The sequence below is a fragment of the Peromyscus eremicus genome, chromosome 7 (genome assembly GCF_949786415.1).
Source record: "Peromyscus eremicus chromosome 7, PerEre_H2_v1, whole genome shotgun sequence".
Classification (NCBI taxonomy): domain Eukaryota; kingdom Metazoa; phylum Chordata; class Mammalia; order Rodentia; family Cricetidae; genus Peromyscus; species Peromyscus eremicus.
Window position 1 is genome coordinate 90428089 of NC_081422.1, and position 16840 is coordinate 90444928.

General features: G+C 44.4%; 1 protein-coding gene across 9 annotated transcripts in view; it reads left to right on the forward strand.

The window, feature by feature from the left end:
• Nucleotides 1–1492: 1492 nt before the first annotated feature.
• Nucleotides 1493–16840, forward strand: part of Tfdp2 (transcription factor Dp-2) — a 122398-nt gene continuing 107050 nt past the window's right edge. For 4 of the 9 annotated variants that reach the window (XM_059268392.1, XM_059268393.1, XM_059268395.1 and 1 more), the window contains exons 1-2: nt 1498–1712; nt 6791–6852. The gene's annotated coding sequence lies outside the window, so the exon portion shown is untranslated. Of the gene's footprint in view, nt 1713–6790; nt 6853–16840 lie in introns of all 9 variants that reach the window. The other 5 variants (XM_059268391.1, XM_059268388.1, XM_059268386.1 and 2 more) reach the window with 3 other exon arrangements.

Consider the following 16840-nt stretch of genomic DNA (forward strand, 5'->3'; position numbering starts at 1 on the left):
TAGCAGAGTTGCTGACCCTTATCGTACTACTGAAGTTCTGTGTTGGATTTGTTTTTGTACCTGGACCAACATGGAATGTAGCAGTCTTGTTGTTGTTGGGTCTGTTTTTGTAAAATACACCCTCATCTAGGCCAGGCTGGCACCAATGGCCTTGTAGCTGAGGCTCCCACCTTCTGACTTTTGCCCCCACCCACCAAGTACTGGGATTACTGTAACTTGAGGGGTTTTGTTTGTTTGTTTTAGTATTTTGAGGATCATCTTTCCCACCTCATTGGAACATAAGCTCAATGAAGCTAAGAATTTTTGTCTCTTTTGTACACGTCCCCAGCATCACCAATTGTGTTTGGCTCACTGAGCTACGAAGAAATTAAAACGAGAAAGATCAAAGTATCTAAATTTTTATTTTATTTTATTTTGGTTTTCCAAAACAGGGTTTCTCTGTGTAGCCCTGTCTGTCCTGGAATTTGCTCTGTAGACCAGGCTGGCCTCAAGCTCAGAAATCTGCCTGCCTCTGACTCCTGAGTGCTGGGATTATTATTTAAAAGTCAGATTCTCCTATTTTACCTCCAAACTTCCACAGTAACTGCTGCTCACATATGATTTTACATATGCAGCTGAAAGGGAAAAAAAAATTTTTTTCTTTTTTTGGGAGACAAGGTCTCACTGTGCAGCCCTGACCGGCTCTGAACTCTCTGGGTTCACTAGGCTGGCCTCAAACTTGCAGAGATTTGTCTGTGTCTGCCTCCTCAGTGCTGGGATTAAAGACACGAGCCACCACACCAAACTGAGTATTTAATAAATGACCAGGTATTTGGGAGCGTGTACCTCCATCTGATCAACTTCGATGTGATTGACTTGATCTGGTCTACTTTGTATCTACACTTCTCCAGGAACTGAAGCAGGACCACTTCCTCTGTAGTCCACGCGTGGCCTCAGGGTCACTATTATCCATCTGCCTGCCAGCTGCTCCGGGAGCAAGTGGCCCATCCAAAGTCCGTGACCGAGATGTAAAGGCCCTTTGTTCCGGTCTCCTCAAGAGAGACTGGGATGGAAAAGAGACCCACACTCGCGAGCTGAGAGAGGCGAGGTGGTGGGCGGAGGTGAGGTGAGGGGCTGCAGGGGGAAGGGCGAGCTTAGCCGTTCAGGTTCAGGCCACCTGGCCGCCCCCGCCCCCGAACCAGGGGTAGGCACGGCTTCGGGGCGGCCCCTAGCGGAGAGTGCGAGCGTGGAGGTCACAGGGCCAGGGCGAGCCCCAGGGAGCCCGCCACCCACCTCGGCCCCTCCCCTCGGGGGCGAGCCTGGCTGGGGGCGGGTTTTGTTTACTCCCTACACGCACCGCGGTCCGGCCAATCCGTGGAGAGCGTGGCCGCGCGTCACGCCCCCGGAGGACCAATCGGCGTGCACCGTGCTGCTCCGCCGCCAAAGCGAGCGCGGGGGAAGCGGCGCCAGGGCCGTGTCGCGGAGGGCGGACGGCGTCGGGCGCGCTGCTGGGCTGTGCGGCCGTCGCTGCCTGGCACGCGGGGCGCGCCTTGACCCTTCCTGCACGGCAGGCTTCCGACGCGCGCTGGAGCGTCCCGAAGGCCGCGGCCGCGCGGGTGGATGCTCGCTCTGACCCGACCCGGCTCTGCCTGAGCAGCGGCAGCTCCCGAAGACGCGTCCCGGGCGTGGGCCGAGGACTGTGCGGGCCGCCGGCCCCTCTGTACCGAGCGGCGGTAAGGTCCGGGAAAGGGCGCGGGCCTGCACGCCGGGGCCTTTGGACCGGGCGCGGTCCCCGCAGGCTGGCCCTCCCTGCCTTGTCGCGGGACTTCTTGTCGTGGGGCTCGCTGATTGTCCCCAGGGCTTCTTGGTAGCCTGGCCAAGCCCCCCCCCCCCTCCACCCCCAGTGCCTGATGAGGCTCGGAAGCCTGCAGGCTCGTCCTCCTCCAGGATCAGGAAGGGCGAGGGCTGACTTGGGCTTCTCGCTCGGGTCTTCTGACTTTTTCCTCCCCGCTTCGTGATCCACAAGCCTCTCGTCTGCTTCTGCCGGGTGCTTCTCAGAATCCCAAAGCTCTACATACCTGGAAGACACCCCCCACTCCCCCAGGTTCCCCAGAGTAACTTTCCCTTTGAAATAGAGGTTACATTCTCGACCCGAGTTCTGGGAGGAATTCTGCCAGGCCCATGGTTGCTGTGCACAGAACAGGGGGGAAGTGTCCGTGGGCTCCCGCCGAGAGTGAAGTGCGTGGACACTCGCCCGTGTTCCCGTGCTTTGTGTGGGCTCGGTTTGTTCATCTGCCTATGCGAGGGTGGTGCGATAGAGAAAAGGTTTGAACTCGCAGATGCACCGGAAACAAAGCTGACCGCTATTAAATGCCTAAACTATCCTGGATGCCGGACGAGACTCTGGACCCCATGTTGTTTCACCTTTTCAGTTGAAATAGTTGCCAGGCTTGTGTGGCCTGGTTGTAGCTCAGTGGTAAAATGTTTGCTTAGCGTTCCTAAAGCCCTGGGTTTGACTCCCAACGCCGCAGAAACAGTTAACACGTTGGTTCTTTTCCCACAGCAGTTGCGGAAAGTGCCTTTGAGTCTTTGAATACTTCGGTCTTTCCTCATTCCATCTCAAGGGGCTCCAGCTCCCCATCTCACATGGAAAAATAGCAGCCTTCCTCTACAGAGTCAGCTGCTGTTTTTCATTTGACTTGTAGTTTTTTCTGGGTCACTTGTTTTCTGTTCTCCTAATGGTTTGACATCTTAACTAGGAAATACGGTTTAACTTGTGTGTCTTTTTTCATTGTGGCAGAATTCAAAGTTGAATATAAAATGCTTACTTAATCGATTTTGCATTTTGCTTTTCCCATTTCACTGGGATTAATGTAAACGATTTAGGTAAAACTTTACACCACAGCACTCTCCCATTATTAGAATTAATGTAAGTGTACGTTCTCAAATTGCATCAGGAGATAAATCAGCGGCCAGACCCCAGGTTCTGTCACGCTTGTGTATTGGCTCTCGACGGACTTAGTTTTAGAACATCTTGTGCCTGGAACTAGCTTAGTGTTATGGCAGACATGGAGTCTGTAGCACAGTGCTGGCATGTGCTTGCAGTTTCAGGAATGCAGCACTTACATTTGTTAAGAAAGGCCTGAGACTTATTAAACTCTTCGGTTAACTTAATTACATGCTGTTTACTTAAGAAAGAAAATTGAGTTTTAATTATTCGTATTAATATTTTGTGACCATAATTCCCTCCCCTCCACCCTTATGAATGTGTAGTCCTTGGCATATGCAAGTTTTACCCATGCAGCCAAAATTCTTAACTGAGCTATGAGCTCCCAGTACAGCTTGAGGACTGGGCCATAGCTCAGTGGTAGGGTAATTACCTAAACCCTGCTTGGATGCCCAACACCAGAAAAATAAGAGAGCAATAGCAAACCCCACCTTTAAATAGGATGTGTATTCTTTTCATAATCTTTCAGACTCACTGCAGTATGTGTCATAATGGATCTCATAAGAAACCAGGTTGGGAGTTTGTAAGGATTTTAAGGCTGATTAAATGTAAATTGGGGGTGGCAAGATAGTTCATCGGCTAAAGGTGTTTGTCACCAAGACAAACTAACCTTAGCTCTTTTTCTGGGACCCACAGGGTGCATGGAGAGAACTCACTCTTGAAAGTTATCCTCTAACTTTTCCACACCTGTGCTCTCCTCAAAAAAAAAAAAAAAAAAAAAAAAATCCGGGGGTGGGGGGATGAGGGGGATGAAGGGGTGGGGGGTGGGATTTAAAAATACTTGCTTTTTAGTACTTTACTCTTTTCCATTTCAACCCGTGATACAGGATTCTAAATGTCCATAGATGATTAAATGAAGGCTAATGAACCCTTAAAAATGGTTTGCAAAATCATTTGTATTCACACATTTTTGAGAGGTCATTCATAGTTTCAGAGACAAAGTTACTTGACTAACTTTTTGTGTGTCTTTTTGAGACAGGATCTTGCTATATCCTCCAGGCTTGCCTTAAACTGACAGTGTAGCCCAGGTTTGCAGATATCCTCATACCTTAGCGCCCCCCCATTCGCTGGGATTACAGGCATGTACCCCCACACCTGACCAGTTTTATTGGTTATTTCTTTTATTGAACTGGTAATTGTATTTTCACAGTATGTTCTTGTTTTAGATATTTCAAGATACACACAATCCAGTGCTTGCCCTCTTCGTTTTCCCTTCTCTCTACTGGTTTTGCTGAGAGGTAGCTCAGGCTGGCCATAAACCTACAGCAATCTTCTTGCCTCGGCCTGCTGAGTGCTTGGATTACTTGAGTGTGCCACCACACCTGGTAGTTCTTTTCTTCTTTGGACAAAATTTCTTAGTTTCTTTCCTTCCTCTTCTCCCCTCCCTTTTTTCCTGAGTCAAGGTCTTACTATATAGCTCTGGATGTCCTGGAACTCACTATATAGACCAGGCTGGCCTCGAACTCATAGAGATCCACCTGCCTCTGCCTCCCGAGTGCTAGAATTATAGGTACATGCCACTACATCTGACTGACAAAAATATTTTTCATCATTAAACTTTTCTAAAGAATTTTTTCTGGCACCTTTCATTTGAAGCTCTTCACAGGATCAGTGACGTATTTATGGGTTATACCGTTCTCTTGTTTTAATGCGTGTGTACACATGGGAATGCCGTTGTCTGTGAACAAAGCCCACACATGGAGGTTAGAGGTCAAGTCCTTCTTCTAGGGCTCTCCACCCTGTCTGTTTGGGACAATCTTACAGAACCATGAGCTCACTGATTGGCTCAAATGGCTAGCTTGCCAGCCGGGGATCCACCTCTTTATCCTCCCCTGTCCTCCCCCAGCACTAGTAAGGATACAGATGTGAGCCGCTGTTCCTGGCTTTACCCTGGTTTGAAAATAGTAGATCTGTTTCACTGGTAGTCCTATCCTGCTAATTCATAATCGTATAAATTAAACTCTTATTTGTGACAGGGCCTCACCCTGTAGCACAGGCTGGCCTCGAACGTACGATGTAGCTCCATCTACATCTAAACTCTCATTAGTCCTCTTGCCTTAGTCTCATGAGTGACTCCGTCACAGGCCTAAGTCATTGTGCCTGGGGCGGAAATCAGAATTTTAATTTCTTATATTAATTAAGAAGATAGGTTCTGGAGCTGGCTTTCCTTGTTTTAAATCCTGCCTGTACAGTGTGCCTCAGTTTCTTCATCTCTAAAATGGGATGTTAGTATCTGTTTCATAGGATTTAAGTTCTATTTTAAGGAAGGGAGAGGGCTTTAAAAAGACAGCTGTAAACACCCAAGTATGTGCCAGCACTTCTCAATAGAGGACCAACTAAATTGTTTTGTTCATGCTCTCCTAAGTCTTGATGATGTTTTTGAGATAGAGTCCTGCTCTTCTTTTCAAACTCACTGTTCTATGACTGAAATCACAAGCACATTCCACCATGTCTGGTTCTGCCACTTTTTCTTTTTTCTTTTTTCTTTTTTCTTTTTTTTTTTTTTTTTTCCGAGACAGGGTTTCTCTGTGTAGCTTTGGAGTCTGTCCTGGAACTCGCTTTGTAGACCAGACTGGCCTTGAACTCACAGAGATCTGCATGCCTCTGCCTCCCGAGTCCAGGGATTCAAGGCATGCGCTACCATCACCTGGCTCAGTTTTTCTTTTTAAATTTGATGATGATGATGATGTGTGTATGTGTGTGTGTAGTTATATATGTGCCTGTGTGTAGGCACCTGCAGTGACCAGAAGAGGGCATCAAATCCCCAGGCTGGAGTCGTGAGCCATGCTACTAGACTTACTTGTATCATTATTAACACCCCCACCCCCTCAACCCCTGCCATAGGGTTTCTCTGTGTAACAGCTGTCTGTCCTGGAACTCACTATGTAAACCAGACCGGCCTCGAACTCACAGAAATCCGCCTTCCTCTGCCTTCTGAGTGCTGGGATTAAAGAAGTGTGCTGCCACCAGCCAGCTACTTGTATTATTTTTTAAAAATCATGTGTATATGAGTGCATCTGTGTGGGATGTGTCCATTTGAGTGCAGCTGTCCATGAAAGCCAAAGGTGTCAGGTTCCTGGAGCTGGATTCCAGGTGGTTGTGAACTGCTCTCCATGAGTGTTGGGAATTGAGCTTGGGTCCTCTGCAGGAGTAATAAATGCTGTTGACTGCTGAGCCTCGCTCAATCCCAAGCAGATTTCTTTGTAACAAAATATTTAAGGCTTATTATTCTCCTGCTACATTACCGGTTTGACTTATTAGAAATTAAATCGGTGTAAGCCAAAAGTAAAGAGGATATTATGAAATGACAAGACCTAAAAACTGTTGCAGGAGTACTGGCCAGATGGTTCAGGGAAAGGCTTCTGCTGTGCAGGCTTGATGACAGACGTTCAGTGCCAATTCCAGGTGAAGGGGAAAGAGAACTGACTCCATAAAATTGTCCTCTAACCTCCACGCGAGTGCTGGGGCATGTGTGCCACCCCCTACCCCCCAGCAAATAAGATAAATTTTACAAATTTAAAGGGTATTAAAAAAAAGAAGAAAAAAACTAAATATATTTCAAAGGGAATATAAAAATGCAATAGCAATTATAATAGCCATCTCTGTTATTAGCCTCAGTACTTAATAAAGATGCTATGGCTAATGTTGCTGTTATGAACATAATGAGGTATGGGTATGCCTGGTTAATTAAATATGTAACCATGAAAATAGTGTGTTTAAAAATGAGAGGTAATATATATCTCTAATTTGAAAGTAGAAAATATTACACAAAAAGTTTTTTTTTCTCTCTTCACTTTATTCTAGGTTTGTATTGAAGTAAGCATCATGACAAACTGCTGAACCAAGAGCCTTGATAGACTGTCTAGGTATGTATGTGTTTGTGTCTCTATATCGAAATACTTAGGTAAATATACATATAAACATATACATATATAATTTCACTGCACAAAGAAAGAATTTGAAGCTTGGTTTTTTTTGTTTGTTTGTTTTTGAGACAGGGTTTCTCTGTGTAGCTTTGAAGCCTGTCCTGGATCTTGCTCTGTAGCCCAGGCTGGCCTCAAACTCACAGAGACCCGCCTGCCTCTACCTCCTGAGTGCTGGGATTAAAGGCATATGCCACCACCACCTGGCCTTGAAGCTTATTTTAACTCAGATTGTTCTCAAGTGAAAACAAAGAACTATTACTTTGACTTACATAGAACATTTTCTGAGTTTTTTGGCTTGTATGTGTTCATGTGTATGTGCCCATGCAGGTGCATGTGTGTGCACACATGAATGTGGAGGTCAGAGGTGAATGTCAGGTGTCTTCCTCAGTCATTTTTCACTTTAGTTTTTGAGAGTCTCTCATTGAACCTGGAGCTCACTGACTTGACAGGACTTACCATCCGCCGGCCCCAGGGATCTTCTTCCTCTTGCCACCTTCCCGGTGCTGGGATGACAGGCACAGCCACTGTGCCTGCCTTTTCTCTGTCGGTGCGGAGGATCTGAACTCAGGTCCCATGTTTGTGTGGTAAGCACTTTACCAGTTGAGCCATCTCCTAGCCTTTTTTATTTTTTGAGACAGAGTTTCCCTGTGTAGCCCTGGCTAGCCTCGAACTCAGAGATCCACCTGCCTCTGCCTCCCAAGTGGTAGGATTAAAGGCCTGTGCCACCGCTCTGCCTGGCCAGCCTTCATTTTTTAACTTTTGTTACAGGAAGGTTAGAGGGATTGTTGGCTTGACATCTAGTTATTAGGATTTCTACAGTAGCAGGCATACAGAGTAATGCTTTTTTCTTCCTGTTCCTGTTTTATGGGTAGCCACTTGGATGAATTTAAACTCAACCTGTATCTGTTTTGAATAACCAGTCTGTTTTTAGCGAAGTATTTATGTCTAAAATTAGAAGCCTTCTTTCTCTTTTTCTTTCTTCCTTTCTTTTTCTCTCTCTTTTTTTTTCTTTTGAGATAGGGTCTCACTGTGTAGCCCAGGCTGGCCTCAGACTCACAGAGCTCTGTCCACCTCTGCCTCCTGAGTGCTGGGATTGCAGGCGTGAGTCCCCGTGCCCAGCTCCAGTCTGTACTCTGTGGCTCACACTGTCTTAGTTACCTTTCTCACTGAGCTGACAAAGGCAACTGAGGAGGGGAAGGTTGATTTTTATTTTTAAAACGATGAATTTCGTCCTTACTTATGCGTATGTATGTATGTGCGTGTGTTTCTGCCGTGTGTAGAGGCTGGAGGAGTGTTGGATCTCCTGGAGCTGGAGTTGTAGGCAGGTATGAGCCCCCCAATGTGGGCGCTAGGTACTTATTTTCCTCTGGAAGAGCAGCAAGCCCCCTTAACCATTGAGACACTTTCCAGCTCCAGGAAGGGTTTACTTCGAATTCCTATTTGAGGTACAGTGCATCGTGGTAGGGAAGTCATGGCAGCCAGAGCTTGAAGCTGCTGCAGTCATGAAGGAGTGAGGGATGACAGCTAGCAGTCCCATAGCATTCTACTTTTTATACAGGCTGGGACCCAGCCCAGGGTGCTGCCCAGTTCTGGTGGGTACCCCAGTCAGCCTTATCTAGACAGTTCTTCATAGACCTATCCAGAGTCTTATCTCTTTAGGATGCTAGATCCTGTCAGTTTGATAGTATTAGCCATCATCTTTTCAAATTGTGGATCTCCTTTGAGTTGGATAGCTCTCCAGTTAGGTACTCTTTAAAAAGAGAAGAGATCTAAGCTGGGCGTGGTGCTACATGCCTTTGATCCCAGCACTCGAGGCAGAGGCAGGAGGATCTCTGAGTTTGAATCCATCCTGGTCTACAGAGTGAGTTTCAGGACAGCCAGGGCTACACAGAGAAAGCCTATCTTGAAAAAACAAAGAGAAATAAACAAACAGAAAGATAGGTGATGTGGTGTCCAAAATGAGGAGAGTAGTAGGCTAGGTTTACTTTCAGGACTCCCTTGGGCCTACTGTCCTGGGTTTGCCTTTTTGACTTGTTATAATAGCATTTGACTGCTTTACATTGAAAGAACTTTTACATTTTTCTCATGTCTTTATTCCCAGAGGTGAAGCCATTTTAAAAATACTTGAGGTGGAGGGCTAGAAAAATGATTCAGTGGTTAAGAGCACTTGCTGTTCTTGGAGAAGACCCAGGTTCAGTTCCCAGCACCAACATGGCAGCTCACAACTGCCTGCAACTCCAGTTCCCTGGGATCTGACACCCTCATCTGGCCTCCAAGGCAAGAACATGGTGCACATACATACATGCGTAAAATAAAGTAAAAGAACTCTTAAAAATTAATGGGCTGGAGAGATGGTTTAGTGGTTAAAAAGCACTTGTGCTCTTCCAAGATGACCAGGGTTCAAGTCCCAGCACCAATACAATCACTAACAACTCTAGACAGTTCTAGTTAGAGGATTGGATGTACTCTTTTGGCCTCTGATGGCACTATACACATGCAGGCAAAATTCCAGTACACATAAAAGTAAATAGTTTAAAAAGTCTTTTAGGGAAATGTGACATATTTAAAAATTGTACATGTAATAATCATACCACTTGATGAAATTTCACTAAATATATCTGCCTGTCCCCGACCAGAAACAGATAATGAGTAGTACCTTGTGGTAGCTCTTTCTAGTCCTGAGCCCCCAGGGTGACTATACTGACTTATGGACTGGTAAATGGTTCTTTATTTTTAATTTTTAAAAAATTTGTATTTGTGTATATGTGTATGGATATACACACATGAGTACAGGTGCCAGGGGAGGCCAGAAAAGGGCAATGGGTGCCCTGGAACTGGAGCTGATGTGGGTGCTGGGAGTTGTACTCAGGTCCTCTGGAAGAGCAGCAAGTGCTCTTAATCACTGAGCCATCCCTTCAGCTCATCCTGGTTAATCTTGATCACCAACTAATTTGGATTAATAAGTGTCTAGGAGGAGCTGGAGTGATGGCTCGGAGGTTGGTTAATAAGAGTGCCCATGCTTTATTGGAGGACCGGAATTAAGACCGCAGTACGCTTATCAGACAGTTCACAAATGTTTGTAATTCCAGCAGCCCCAAGGAGTCCAGTGGCTGGCTTGTGACCTCTGTGGGCACCTGCACACATACAGACATGCTCACAGTGAAAAAGGAAAAAAGCAGTCCTTAGGAAATTAGCAAGGCGCTATTTTGTTGTGTCCATGAAGGTATTCCTAAGGAGGATTAACTAAGGAATAGACTCCCTGAGTGTGGTAGCACGGCTTCACAGACTGCAAGCCTAGGTGGAATAAAAGCAGAGCTGGAGGCCAACTGCTTCAGGCGTGTTCTTGCTCTGCTTCCTCACTGCGTTAGTTGAAGGGCTCTTTGCGTCCCCACCAGCCCAGAGATACAGAACTAGCCTACCATGGACTGGAACCTCGGAGACTGTGAGGCAAGTGTGTCTTCGCTCCTGTTTCTCTCAGGTGTTTTTTGTTTTTGTTTTGTTTTTCGAGACAGGGTTTCTCTGTTAGCTTTGGAACCTGTCCTGGAACTTGTTCTGTAGACCAGGCTGGCCTCGATCTCTCAGGTTATTTGGTCACAGCAACCAGAAAGCTTAGTGCAAATGATAATATAATGTTAACAGCAGTAGAATATTATTTATAGTTTTGGATTTTTTTTTTTTTTTTTTTTTGAGATGGGATTTACTATGTCTTTGACTAACCTGGAACTTGCAAGGTAGACCAGGCTGGCTTTGTAGTCACAGACACCCCCCCACCCCATCTCCTGAGTGCTGGGATTAAAGATGTATGCTACCTTGCCTGTGTAACACGAATTGCTAAACCGTTTTATTAATAAAAAACATGGAGCCAGATGTTGGGGTAAAAGCTGAAAGATTAGAGGGATAGAATAAGCCAGCCACAAGTTTTTACCACTAGGAAATCTTCAGCCCAAGTGAGCTACTTCCTGTATACTCCTATATCCTTTTTGTGCCTGCCATCTTACTTCCTCTCTCCACCAAGCTACATCACTTCCTGTCTGTCTGTACAGACTACAGACCTCAATGGTTAACTAGTGCTGGGATTAAAGGCATGTGCCACCACACCTGGCTCTGTTCCCAGTGTGGCCGTGGACTCCCAGAGATCCAGATGAATCTCTGTCTCCCAAATGCTAGGGTTAAAGGCATGTGCTACCACTGCCTGGCATCTGTGTTTAATATAGTGGCTGGCTTTTTCCTCTGATCCCCAGGCAAGCTTTATTTGTTAGAGCACAAATAAAATAATACCACACGCCTGGCTTTTTTTTTTTTTTTTTTAATTATCCTAACTTTTGCATATCTTTCAGTCTGTGGTGTGTCTTCCCTCCTTTCCTCCTCCTCTCTGTTTTGTTTTGTTTTTTGTTTTGTTTTGTTTTGTTTTCAGTGAGACAGGGTTTCTCTGTGTAGCCCCAGGCTGTTCTCCAATCAGAGCTCCACTTGCCTCTGTCTGCTGATTAAAGGTGTGTGCCACTGCTGGACTGTCTTTTCATTCTCTTGATGATGTCTTTTGCTGTGTGAATTTTTTTTTAGATTGTTGTTTACTTTGGATATGAGTGTCTGCATGCCTGTGAGTATGCATCATGTGCATGCCTGGTGCCCACAGAAGCTACAGGAAGTTACAGGTGGTTGGGAGTTGCCATGTATGTGTTGGGCATTGAACCCAGGTCCTCTGCAATAGGAGCGAATGCTCTTAACCACCGATCCATCTCTCCAGTGCCTCCGCCTTCTCCTCCTCCTCCTCCTCCTCCTCCTCCTCCTCCTCCTCCTCCTTCTTTTTAAATAGAATTTTACTCTAGTTCTGGCTTTTCTCGAACTCATGGTTATCCTCTTGATCATCTGAGATCTTAGACACATATGATCATATCTGTCGTGCCTTATTTTCTTGTCTTTGTTTCTTTCTTTTTCACTTTTTTTGGTGAGATAGAGTCTTATGCTCTTTTATAGCCCAGGCTGGCCTTAAACTTACTATGTAGCTGAAGGACCTTGAACTCCTGGTCCTTCTCCACCTCCCAAGTGCTGGGATTATAGGCATTTGCTACTGTGCCTAGGAAGCACAATATTACTAAATATACTGTAGACTTGTTTGAATTTCATTAACTTTTCCATATATATATATATATATATTTTTTTTTTGGAGATAGGTTCTGTGTAGTCTGACTTGTTGGTGTCCCTGCAAGTGTCACGGCTGGCAGGGAAATGATCTAAGCTAGGTGAAGAGTGAAATTTGGTCAGCATCACTTTAGCAGGTACTGGGCCAAAACTCTCAGAGTTTGACCTCGTTTTATTTTCCTTACACATTATAACAGTAAAACTTTGGCAAGAGGTCTCCACGTGACAGTGATCACAGCTAAGCTTCAGAAATGGCTACATCAAAACTTCCTTGCAAATTAGCAAAGCACTTGTGACCTTTACAATAAGAATGAGTTCTATTGACTGATAAACAGTATTCAGTGTAAAGGCTTAGGGAGGAAGGATTTGTAATAAGCATAAGAATGGGTTCTATTGATGGAGGATGCAAAGTACATGGGATCACTTTCATAAAGATGGGTTTTATCCACTGAGACAAAGCTAAGGATTAGGGTCTAAACAATGCTCAGGATTTTGAGGTATTCAGATTTAAGCTGGCTCCTAATAGAATAACAAAGAATCACCAAGTTGTTAGACAACACCAACTCCAGCCTCCTGGGTGAACAGGTGTTGTTTCTTTCCCTTGAAGAAAATAGGCCTTTGTGCTTAACAATTCTGGTTCCTCCAATGCTTTCTCTAAGCTGTGGCTCCTACACTGGCTGTCCTGGAACTCGATATGTAAATCAGGGAACTCTAGGAGATCTGCCTGCCTCTGCCTCCCAAGTGTTGGGATTAAAAGTGTGCGCCACCACTGCCCAGTTTATTTTTTTATATATTTTTATATATATATATATAAATTTATATATATATTTATATATATAAAGATTTTATTTACTTTATGTATGTGAGTGTTTTGCCTGAATGTATGTATGTATACCGTGTTCGTGCTTGGCTTTCAAGAATGTCAGAAACACCACATTTTGAAAACTACTTTGATATTCTGACTTGATACGTCCTTCCTGAGTACCCTGAGGGTATTACTTTGTTTCTAGTGTTGTTTCAGATCTTGTGCAGTGTAATTGTCATCCTTTGTAGATAATTTGTTTTTCTCTCTGCCTGCCTGTTGGGTCCAAGGTCACCTAGCTGCCCAATACCAGGGACTAAACCCAGGGCTTTTGTCATGCTAGGCAATCATTTCATGGGGATCAAAGGCATACACCACCACCGCCCAGCATATCTCAACTATTTTTAAGAACATGGTTTAGCCAGGCAGTGGTGGTACCCACCTTTGATCCCAGCACTCGGGAGGCAGAGGTAGGCTGATCTCTGAGTTTGAGGCCAGCCTGATCTACAGAGTGAGTTCCAGGTCAGCCAAGGCTACACAGAGAAACCTTGTCCGAAAAATAAAATAACAACAACAAAATAAACAAAGCATAGTTTAGTGTTTTCAAGTACATTCATGCCTTTGTACAACCACCAGCCACCATCCATCTCCAGAACTTCTTTTATCTTGCAACATTGAAGTTCTGTATCAGCTAAATAGTAGTTCCCCATTTTATTTCCCTCAAGGCCTGGCAGCCACCATTTTATTTTATGAAGTTAGCTTCTCTAGTTATCTCCAGTGAGTCAGTCATAAAGTGCTTATCTTTTAGTGACTGGTTTATTTCACTTGTGATAATGTCTTTAGTGTTCCAGCATATATGAGAATTTCATTCCTTTTTAAAGCTCTTCCTTTTTAATGCACTATAACATATGCACCAACTTGATTATAGAGTCATCCTTCAATAGATATTTAGTTTTCTACATCTTGACTATTGTGACTAATGCTACTGTGGACATGAACATATAAATATGTGTTTAAGGCAGGACATGGTGACACATGCCTATAATCGCAGTACTTGGAGGGCAGAAGCAGGTGGATCACCAAAAGTTCAGGGTCAGTCTAGTCTACAGAGTCAGTTCCAGGCTACCCAGGGCTGCATAGTGAGACCCTGTCCCCAAAACACCTAAAACAAAGACTTGTTGGTGCCTTCACTTTTAGTTCTTTGGGATATGTACCCAGATGTGGGATATCACTGCATCACACGGTTAGTTTGGTGGGGTTTTTGTTTGTTTGTTTGTTCTTTTTTTGTAGTGTTGGGAATTGTGTCTGGGTCCTCATATATAGTAGGTAAACACTATACCACTGAGCAGTACCTCTAGCTTTGGTAGTTTTTAATTTTCGAGCAACCACCATATTGTTTTCCATCATAGCTGTATCATTTTATATTCCCACCAGCAATTCACACAGCTCCTTGCAAATACTTGACATTTCCTCTGTGTGTGTGTGTGTGTGTGTGTGTGTGTGTGTGTGTGTGTGTGTGTAGCCTAGAGATTGACATTAGGTGTCTTTCATTTGCTTTTTTTTTTTTGTTTTTTTTTTTTTTTTGTTTTTTTTGTTTTCCAGACAGGGTTTCTCTGTATAGTCCTGGCTGTCCTGTAACTCACTTTGTTACAAAGTGAGTTTTTTTGTTTGGCCTCAAACTCAGAGATCTGCATGCCTCTGCCTCCCATGTGCTGGGATTAAAGGTGTGTGCCACCACACCTGGCGACCTTATTTTTTTGAGACAAGGTCTCTTCACTGAACCTGGAGATAGCGGTTTGGCTAGGCTAGCTGGCCAGCAAGCATCAGAGATCAACTGTCTCTGCCCTACCTGTGCTGCATTCCTGGTGATCACTGACCAGCTGTCTTGTTGACCCCAGTCAACACTTTTTTGTTGAACAGAAATTACAAGTTTTCATTAAATACAGTCTATCCTTTTGTTTGCTTGGTTTTTGTTGATTTTGTTTTTGTTTTTAAGTTTTTCTAATATAGCCCAGGCTGGCCTTGAACTGACAGTTCTCCTGTCTTAACCTTCTGACAATAACCTGTAAGGTTTTGGGTCCTATGGGATCCCATTGGCCCAACAACTCAAAAAGAGGTAACCTATTCCTAGTACATGGGGTTTGTATTGGTAGCATGAGGTGTGTAGGAGGAATAATGTTTCTCCATTAGTGTAATTCCTTTTTAATACTTTTTATGGGGCTGGAGAGGTGGTTCAGCAGTTACGAGCACTTGTTCTTGCAGAGGACCTGCTGAGTCCATTTAGTATTTTTTTGATTGACCATTTGGTATTGGATAATCAATTAGGGGAGCTCATCCCTGGGGAAGACGAAGTCTCTTTCTCAGCTCTTAGTAATTTCTTATAGCTCTCCATAGGGGTTTTATGCTATTTTCTCCATCCACATTGTTATGGCAACTGGTGATGTCATTGTTTGAGTTTTCTTTAAGCAGTCATATTGTTGAGATTCAAAAGTACAGCCTCCCTATCATGTATGGAAGACAGTATCTCACACAGTTGATGCCCTGTTCCTCTGGTTCTTGCAGTCCTGCCTCCTGTTCTATGATGTTCCCTGAGCCTTAGGTGTAGGGGTTGTGTTGTAGATGTGTCCATTGAGGCTGGGCACCCCAAAGATAGTTGTTTTCTGCATTTTGACCAGGTGTAGTTTTCTGTTTCTGTCTGTAAAAAGAAGCTTCTTTGATATGGGATCAGAGGCACTCTTTTTTTTTTTTTTTTTTTTTTTTTGGTCTTTTGAGACAGGGTTTCTCTGTGTAGTTTTGGTGCCTGTCCTAGAGCTCTGCTCGAACTCACTGATCTGCCTGGCTCTGCCTCCTGACTGCTGGGATTAAAGATGTGCTCCACCACCACCCGGCTGGCTCAGAGGCACTCTTCAAGGTGGGTAATACTAAGATGAAGACAAGTCCTAAGAATGGAGTTAGAGATTATACTAGTTTGGGAAAGTGGCAGTAGTTGGTTCTCTAAGTTCCTTATCAGCCATGGGTAATTGGCTAGGTTTATAGTACTGGACATAAAGTACCTCCTATTGGGTGCACCGTAAATCCCATTAGACAGTTGTTGGTTAGTGCCAAATACAAGTACCACTGTTGAACCTTTGAGATATTTGGCCATGCTAGTCATTGTAATGGTTCATAAGCATCAGTTTTATTTTATTTTGAGACAGAATTTCATGTAGCCCAGGCTGACCTTCTGCCCCTTTTACCTCTATCTCCTGAGTACCAGGGTTATAGTTATGTGCCCCCACACCTAACATGCCTGTGCTGGGGTTTGAACACAGGGTTTCATGTATGTCAGGTAAGCATTCTACCATCTGAGCTACATACTTTGCTCCAGACCCCTTGACTTGATCCACAGGCCCATTTAAAAAATGCAAAAATAGAATATTTTCATGGTATTTATTTATATGGTTAAAGAAAGCCAGACAGGTAGCGCATGGCTTTAATACCAGCACTTAGGGAGGCAGAGGCAGTTGTATCTCTGTGAGTTCTAGGCCAGCCTGGTCTACACAACAAGTTCTAGGACAGCCAGGGCTATATAGGGAGACCCTGTCTCAGAAAGAAAGAACAAAAGAAACCTGAGACAAAAACATAAGAAAGATGAAGAAGACCAGGATGGTGCTTGCCCGTGCAGAGATACAGATGAGGTAGGTGGGAACAGGGAGGTAGAGAACAGTGCTGGAAAATGGCATTTCAAGGTACTTTTTTTTTTTAATCGTTTGACTTCTCCTTTATGCATACTGATAATAATATAAATGATTAAAGAGAACAGTTACGTGGTTATGTTTTCTTTGTCCCCATCTGTCTTTTTATCTGGACAGGATCTCATTGTGTAGCTCAGGCTAGTTTGAACTTGTGAGTCTCCTAGCTTAGATTCCATAGTTCTGAGGTTACAGGACTGTGCTGCCATACCTGATTCTTATTTGCACGTTTGCATGTTTGTTTGTATATAATGGG